Genomic DNA, 9,334 nt, shown 5'->3' on the forward strand with positions numbered 1-9,334 from the left:
CTTCCTCCTTCCCTACCTACTCCCCCACCTCCCTTTGGCCCCCACCTCCACCTCCGCCTCCGTCTCCTCCAATCTGTCAGAAGAACCGAAGCAGCAGAAACTGCAGTTGTAGACACAGGGTATCTCAACGGAGCAATAGATACCGCTAGTAGTGTGATTATTTATACAGCTCTGGGTGTGTTGGTATATGATTTGCGGCAGTACGTGTGTAGGGTGAGGTTGCACTGTGTGTTCAGCTCAGCTAGCTGGCTGTTTTGTGAATGCAGATTGTTTCTGGAGGTCTTGTGAATGGGTTATAGGGGAGGATGGGAAGGGATTTATTGCTCCTTGCTATAATTTCTTTCTCTCCCCCTCTCTGTGTCGTGGCTTTCCCGGAGCTGTAGCTCTTAATGCTTGGCTAAGTGGCGTCATCCAGCTGAAATTGAATCGACCCATTAGAACTCCCCATAGGAATCTCTGTATCCGGTCCCTGGGTAATGACTGAAACAAAACTTAAAGGGGAGTAGGGTTGTGGGGGTGGATAATAATTTTAAGGGGGCCTTATTTAAATATCTCTACCAATCACAAGCCACTCAACATTTGTTGATTATCTGTAGCTTCAATCTGATAAAGGTTGAGCTTCTCCTTTAAGGGCTCCCCCCAACTCTTTTCCTCATTCATTCCCACTTTTTTTCAGCACTAATGATTGTCCATCCATCATCCTCTGGGAAACCATTACCCAACCTACATTCCCTTTCTTCCTCCAGTGTGTCATAGATTTAACAACAAATATTTATTAAGTGCCTTCCTTTGTGCTAGGTGTTCTGGATTCCTGCTTTTATAAAGCCTCCTTGGGACTGTCCAAGTTCTGAAAATAAAGCAATAAAGCAACCTTAATTTACTTTTAGAGAGAAAGACAAATATTTCTGTAAATTATCTTCAGCCCATTATTTAGTTTTATAAGAAGGGGGATGTCTTCCTTCTCACACCCAGAAAGAAGCATTAGAATAAAGTCAAGTCTTATATTTAAAATCAAATTTTCAGTCCTACTTCAATGGAACTTGGCTGTCAACATTCTTAGGATGCTTTAGTTACCCCATCTATAAAATTAAGATGGCAAATGGTGACCGTTCAGACTAAAACAAACTTGTGAGTCTGGAAACTCAGATTCTTAATTTTACTTTAATTTCTTGTGTGACCTTTGCAACTTACTACCTCTCTAGATCCCTAATTTCTATATTAACACAAGGAAATCTGATTTGGTAATTGCCCTGTATAGCTTTGCCATTATATTATTTACACCCTTTCAGGAGTATTAGAACAATGGAAACTTTAAAAACATGTTTCTGTGTCTGTATGTGTTATATAAAAGTTATTTAATTTTTTCTGTTGCTATATTATATGTATGTTAATACTTATGTACATGTATAACTTATAAGCAAATCTAAATGTGTTTTTTCCAATTAGAATTACCAGTCAAGAGATTTTCATGCCGGGCGGTGGTGGCGCACGCTTTTAATCCCAGCACTTGGGAGGCAGAGGCAGGCAGATTTCTGAGTTTGAGGCCAGCCTGGTCTACAGAGTGAGTTCCAGGACAACCAAGGCTACACAGAGAAACCCTGTCTTGAAAAAAAAAAACAACCAACGGTTAAATTCTGTCACTACACTTGAACTTATTGAAATTATGGAAACCATGAAAACTAAACTATTGGTTCATATGCAGGTAAAAGATTAGTAACATTCATTTAATAACTTCATTGCATATCAATTATGTGCCGAACACTTACTGACTAGCTAGACCCAGGGCAACAGATGAACATTCACAATTTTGGCTTCTCAATTTAGGAGGTACATATCTGACTTTGAAAAGTTCAATTAACTGCCCCCCCTTCCTATTTCTTAAAAGAGACATAAAAGTAGTTTCTACATCATAGGATTATGTTGTTGTCCTATAATTTGAATAAGGTCTCATATTTAGAAGTTTTATCATGTGACAGGCATATGAAAAGTACTCAAGGAATAGTGACTGTGAATTTTAAAAGTTGTTCTCACCTTAATTCAGCTCATAAGAAAAGCAAGAGATAGTTTTAGTTAGAAATTTTTTAATTTTTAAAGATTTCATCTTACATGCATGAGTGCCTCACCTACATGTATATAAGTATACTGAACCAGGATCCTCTGCAAGAGCAAGTGCTCTTAACCTCTGGACTATCTTTCCAGGCCCACCTTTCATTATTTTAAGATACACATTTAAATTTGAACAGGTGAGTTGCTTAATTATTTTTTTCTTTTATTCTTTGAATCTATACTAAAGAAACAAAATCAACCAAGATTTTTCAACCTCACAGTTTAGGGTACCTATGCCAAAAATAATTGTGTTGATGATCATTATTCATTCCACAATGCTTTCTATGGGCCAACCATTAGCAAACTGCTCATACTCCAACAGCTAGATGCCCTACCCTTATAGAATTGACATTTAATTAGGTAGGGAGACATTTTTGTAATCTGAAAAATACTATCTTAAGCATTTTGTCTGATTTAACTCATTTAATTCTCACAACAATCTTATGGAGTTTACCTACAAATTAGTATGATTTTTATAGAGGAGAAACAAAAGTTCAAATAATTAATATGATTAATGATATTCAGATCTGGAATTTTACTTACTACAGTGTTTGCACACTCAACCACTATACCATAATGCCCAATCATGTGCATATATATATATATATATATATATATATATATACATATATATATGTATGTATATATATATATATCACATTATTCCTAATTATTTTACATTTACTTTGTTTAGAATGTTTGTACCTCCCCCAAATTCTTATGTTGAAAACTAATCACCAATGTGATGATATTAAGAGAGTTAATTAGGTCATGAAATTGTAGCTCTCATGAATGGAATTGGTAACCTTATATAGGAGTCCCTGGTGAGCTATATTAACCCTTTGCACCATATAAGGATTTAGTGAGATGGTACCACCTATGAATCAGAAAGTTATATATTACCAGACACTACCAGTAACCTGATATTAGACATCCCAGACTTTAGAATGGTGATAAATAAGTTTTGTGGTTTATTGTATATCTGGTCTAAGATATTATGTTATAGCAGCTAGAAAAAACAAGATATTAATTCTGAATATTTTATATCATTGTTTACTTTGTTGCCTTTGAATATCCTGTTAAGTCTTCCTGAAATACCTCTCTAATGTATATTTCTGATACCTAGGTGTAGAAGATCCACACTATAGGAGAAACTTTGTCTAATCAGCTCTGTACTTAATGCTCCAGTTGGCTTCCTTGTACTTGAATACTGTCAATCACAGAATTTTCCAACCTTTGTTATGACTGTCTGTTTTCCATGTTAGACAGATATCATTGGTGGTACTTCTAACGTTTAATGAATTTTTCTTTACTGCTGTATCTCTAGGGATTGATACACTGCCCATATAATTAATGCTTATTGAATGAATACTTAAATGATTCTTGAAAACAAACCTGGATAACTTCTTGGTCTTTGCACTTTAAGCTACTATGTTCCCAAATTACTTTTGTAGCTTGATGATTTGTGATAGACTATCAGATAATTACAGTTTTATATAGAAAATTCATGTTGAGACATTACAAAATTCAGCATGGATTATTTAGCAAAACTGTTAGATTTTTCTAACAGTGAATTTCAGGAAAGCTGTTAATGGTATACTTTTTGGAAAATAGATTGGACAGATTCAATACATTGCTGAAGATAATACAAATAGTTTGTGACAGTGTGGAAACTAGAAGCAAACACATCTTTCTTGTTCCTCAATCCAGCCCCTTCTTTTTGTTTATAAAATACCTTAAAAACATTAATTCCATTCCAAGTTTATAGATACTATCTCAATACGTATCAGCCCATGTATTTCAGCAAGCTGCTGATTTCCAAAAAATAAATAACCTTGAAGACCATAAAATCACTCTGCCCTCCAAATATTTCCATAGCTACCCTAAAAAGTGATCTCTCAGTTGTGATTTTACAATAAATTAATTACATACTTAAAACTTTATAATAATTGTTATGACAATTAAAGAGGTTTTAAAGGTGAAAGAATATGTGTAAACATTATACAGACTAAAAAAGATAAGATATGAGTAAAAGCATTATAGGGTTTTCAAAAGTAGTGAAGGACTCACAAAAAAATTAGTATCTGGGCAACAAAAGATCCTGAATAGGCACACATAATTCACATGAAGAGTACATATGGAAAGGAATTGTCAGGAGCCAACTAGCACTTAGAGTTCTGAGAATGACACACTCAAACTGTCTTATGTAAGAGATATATTGAAAATAGGAATAAAATGTGTAATGTTGGAGAATAACTTGAATGACAAGCAGAATAATTTAGATTTAATGTTTTAGAAATCAGAAATAAAATCTTGAACAAAGTAATAAAGTATAAAAATAAACTATGTTAAGAAAGAAGAGGTAGGTGGGATGGGGCTAGTGAGATGGCTCAGCAGGTAAAAATGCTTACTGTCAAGGCTGAGGGCCTGAGTTCAAACTCTAGAACCCACATGGTAGGAGAGAACCAACTCTTACAAAATGTCTTCTAAACACACACACACACACATATGCACACACACAGACAGCGAGAGGGGGGAGGGAGAGACAGACACAGAGAAACACAGACACAGACAGAGAGAAATAATGTGAAATTAAAATTAAAAAAGAAAGACACAAGACACACAATACATTGGTTAGGAAGATATTTGAATTAGGTCAGCTAATTTAGAAATTTAGAACACCTTGCAGAAATTTTAAACAAAAAATGGTAAGGGATAGGTTAGGGAATTGACAGTGAAAATGGCAAGTGAGGATGGTATAACAGTAATAATTACCATATGGAGAAGTAAGAAGGTAAAGAAGAGCTTAAAACAATATTTGGGCTAGAAAAACTTTACAAACTATATTATCAAATATCCATTATAAAATTGTACTCAAAATCCCAACGTCCTTGCTAATCCTGATTGTTCTTTTACACTAATCTATGGAATCTTATTCTATCTTAAAGATCATTTCAAATATGATGTTCTATATAACATTTTCAACATCTTATCATTTGTATTTCTGAACTTTCATAACAGAGGAGTGTGCTTTCATGGAATTTATCAATTTTTAAAAGATTTATTTTATTTTTACATTTGTCTAGGCTGGTTTTGAATTCCATCTGCAATCAAGGATGACTTTGAACTCCTGATCCTGCTGCCTCCACCACTTGAGTGCTGGAATTACAGGCAGATGTCATCATACCATGTATATATGCTGCAAATCAAGGGCTTCATGCATTCTAAGCAAGGACTCTACTGAGAGCTATATTTCCCAGCCAGGTATTTATCACTTTTAGTTTGTACTGTAATAGTTTATGTATGTCTTATCTTTACAATTAAAATTAGCTCACTGAATATTAAATGATGTGCCCCTAAGGTACTTTTAATTGTAATTATTGGAATTTTACTGTGTTGTTGAAATAAAACATGAAATGGGAAGCAGAACCAGCAAAAGAATCCAGGTCTCCTGATGGCCAACACAGTAAGATCTTTGAGTTATTTTGGGCAAATATAGAACTTGAAGTGATCATGAGATGTCTTCAAGTGAGAACATTTAGTACAAACTTAATAATATGGAACTAAATTTTGAAGGAAAATCCAGAACACAGAAATTTAGGACCTGTTAACATGGAAGAGATCATTGGAATTTTTGAAAATGGATGAAACTTCTGAAAAACATGAAAGTAATATAAAGGACTGTCTACCATATAGAAAATTAGAGGGCAAAAATGATAAAGAACCAGTAGAGAAACAAAATAGCAAGTTACATGTTAGAAAGAGGTCAGAACAGCACGGTGTTACAGTTTCAAAAAAGACATGAAATAAGGAGAAAGGTTTAAAATATCTGGTTTAATTTAGCCATTATAGGCTATACTCACTATAGGTTGATAATTGAGAAACGGGTTAATGGTAAAGCAGAAACTTGAGCATTAGTAGGTTGAGAGGAAACCAAAAAGCTTGGCATGGTTATAAGATTTCATCAACACAGGAAAGCTAGTGAATTGTGAAATAAAAGGAAGGAATTAGTGGGGGAAAAAAAAGAGATGAATAGGGGGTTTAAAGCATTTGCTAGAGCTAAATTCCAGTGGAATTTGCAAGGATTGACATTCTGAACCAAAGCATGTTGTGTACTTTAGAGCAAAAGATAGTCACAAGCTTTGCCTTTGTTACATTTTAAAGCAAAGGACAGCCACAATCTTTACTCTTGTTACAATTTTACCTGGAATAACACTGCTGAAAAAAAAGAACTTAAGCACCTGAAGCCTGGATAAGACTATGACAACTAAGCAGTCTCCCAAAGCTTGATCCTAGTGAATTCCAAGGGTCACAGAAAACAACTCTGTAGCTAAACTATTCTAGAGAAGGCTTTAGAGTCAGATCTAGGTTTACAAATGGTTCCATTAATTAGTAGCTGTGTGATGTTTGGCTTAGTTACTTAAGACTTCTGACTCTTGCGTTATCCACTTGTGAAACTGAGACATTAATTAGTTAAAAAACTGAATAACTTGAAATGATATAAATAGAAAGTAATATAAGCACTCAATAAATGGCAAATTACTATGATTCTTATTTTCTGAGAGACTACTTCAGACACTGTGAAGATTCAATTCAAAATGGCATACTCTCAAGATAGCAGCATGTGGAACAGGCATACACATTAATCCAGTAACCACAATACATGCAAAATATAATACTGTTATAAGAAAAGTATTCTATAAATGTTAATTATGGAAAATAAGTAAGTAAATATATATAACTAGCAAATTTACTTCCGTTTTTCTCTTTATCATACTTTAATATAATTTAAATATTCTATTATTTTCTTTAGTAAAGTATGAGATCCTTGGTTAAGTAAACAATCAGCAAACATACTGAGAGCCAAGTTTGTACCAGGTTTGGGAACAAGGATGGAATTTAAAGTATAATAATAAATGAATTAGTTATATGTATTAATTTTTAATTTTGAGACAAGATCATGCTATATAGCTCTAGTAGATCTTGTACTTGCTATCAAGTACTTGTACTTGCTATGTAGCCCAAGACAGCTTTGAATTCATGACAATATTTCTCTCTCAGCCTCCCAAGTTGTTGGGATTGCAGAAATGTATCACTTTGTTTAGCTAAATTAATATAAATATAATATTATTACATCATTATATGATATTAATTAAGATATAAATAACAGATGAATATCTTATTCCATGGATATCATAATTTAGTAATAAAGATAGAAAATAGATAAGTATATTAAAGGACATCAAGTGTTTTGGAAAGAAACAAAAAGAAATACAACAAATCTACTATTGGGAATAAAGATAACATTTAAATATAAATTTATGGAGGCTAGAGAGATGGCTCAGTGGTTAAAATCACCATTTACTGTTTCAGAGCACCCAGTTTATTCCATCATCTACATGGCAGAACTCAAACCTTTGTAACTCCAGTTCCAGAGGATCTGGTTCCCTTTTCTGATCTCCACACAAGACAAGAATGTTTATAATAGAGAATTCAATTAGTTTTGTAAATACAGTGCTTGATAATGATTATTTTAGATGCTGTATTAGACTATGATATAAAGTTGGCTCTAAATAAGCTCAGTATATTCTCAGAATATAAATGAGACATGCATTGTAGTTACTTCTAGAGAAAAATTATTCCTCTGTGATATAGGATGTTTCAATGTAATTCAATAAAACAAATGTATAAAAATTACCTACTTAACATCAGATAATATGCTTTATGTGAAAGATTGCAGTGATGAATGTAGCAGAATACACTGTTATAAAGTACCAATACATACTGTTTGAATGAACCGAATGGTCTTATCCTCATTATTCATAGAATATAATAATGGGCATGTAAAAATATAACTGTAATATAATATGTCAATAAGCCAGAATTAGGCATGATTATGCTCTTAATTATGGTAAAGATAGTATAGACAATGAAAAGTTAGTGATAGGTATAGAACAAAGGAGACTTAGTGACTTACCCATCATTGAAATTCCATATGATTCTTGAATGTATCATGTCTTTTATCACTTCTAGACAATTATAAACACTAGTCATCTTGCCTGGAGCATTGGAAACTTCCAGATCTGGTTCAGACTTCCTAACTGAACTCTAGACTCCCATATCTAACTTTATATCAGATATTGACATTCATTGTTTTTCTTTCTCTTGACATTTTGGTTGTGGAACTAGCCTTTAATGCTTGAGGCATCTCTCTAAGTCCTCCCTTTCCCTATCAAGCAGTATAGAAAGTGCGAGGAATTGCTATTTTATATGTGGTAGTAATGAAAAGCTTCCTTCATTGGATGAAATTTATCTGAGTCTTAAAAGAAAAACCCTGAGATAGCAAGGACTTGGGGGTGTAGCCCAGTTGTATGAGCCTTTGGTTCCAGTGCCTGGCACCATAGAAGTCAAGTAAGTAAACAATCAAAGCAATCGAGAAAGGCATTTGGTTTTGTAGAGATGCCATTTCATTTATCATAGGTAAACTTTAGTAATGCAAATTATTGAGGTCAGCATTGTGAAAAGATTAGCTTTCCTATTCTTATAGCAAAAGGAGTGGAAAGTGACTGGTAGCATATGAGAAACAGTAAAGGCTACATAATTTGGAGCCCAAGATTTTTATTTTATTGAAAATGACCTGAGAAAATGTTATATGTTTTGTGTAGATCAGTGATAAAATTTGAACTATAAATTTGTAATGATCTCTTTAGATGCTCTGTGGAGTTTATATTCAAGAGATAGGATTGGGTTGGAAGTAGGGAAACAGGAAACTATTGAAGGAGTCTAGAGTAGTAAGAGTGGACATGAAACAAGTTATTGTGTAAATATTTTGGTATGAAATCATTCTATAGTAGCACTATTTAACTGATAGCTGCATAAAAGTAATATTCCTGTTACTTTGGCTCCTTGACTCTGTCAAGGCTGCATATTTCTAAGTTATTAAAGGTACAATGTTTAAGCATTGTAGTTAAAACAAAAAAATTATAAGAGAGACTATGGCATGGTTTTGTAGAAGTTTTAGGGAAAATTACAAAAGATTGTTTTAGAAATTATTATTTAAAAATTTTCTTCAGCTAGATGATGGTGGCACATGCCTTTAATCCTAGCACTTGGGAGATAGAGGCAGAGGCAGAGGCAGACAGATCTCTGTGAGTTCAAGACCAGCCTGGTCTACAGAGTGAGTTCCAGGATACCCAGGGCTACACAGAGAAACTCTATCTCAAGCAAA

The 9,334-nt window shown here is 33.7% G+C and overlaps 1 long non-coding RNA gene across 1 annotated transcript in view; it reads left to right on the forward strand.

Moving 5' to 3' along the window:
* Positions 1-1,609: 1,609 nt before the first annotated feature.
* Positions 1,610-9,334, forward strand: part of LOC116074223 — a 94,827-nt gene continuing 87,102 nt past the window's right edge. Inside the window, exons 1-2 of the long non-coding RNA XR_004112146.1 lie at positions 1,610-1,702; positions 5,193-5,370. This is a non-coding gene — a long non-coding RNA (uncharacterized LOC116074223). The remainder of the gene's footprint in view (positions 1,703-5,192; positions 5,371-9,334) is intronic.

Source organism: Mastomys coucha, unplaced genomic scaffold, assembly GCF_008632895.1.
Source record: "Mastomys coucha isolate ucsf_1 unplaced genomic scaffold, UCSF_Mcou_1 pScaffold25, whole genome shotgun sequence".
Classification (NCBI taxonomy): Eukaryota; Metazoa; Chordata; class Mammalia; order Rodentia; family Muridae; genus Mastomys; species Mastomys coucha.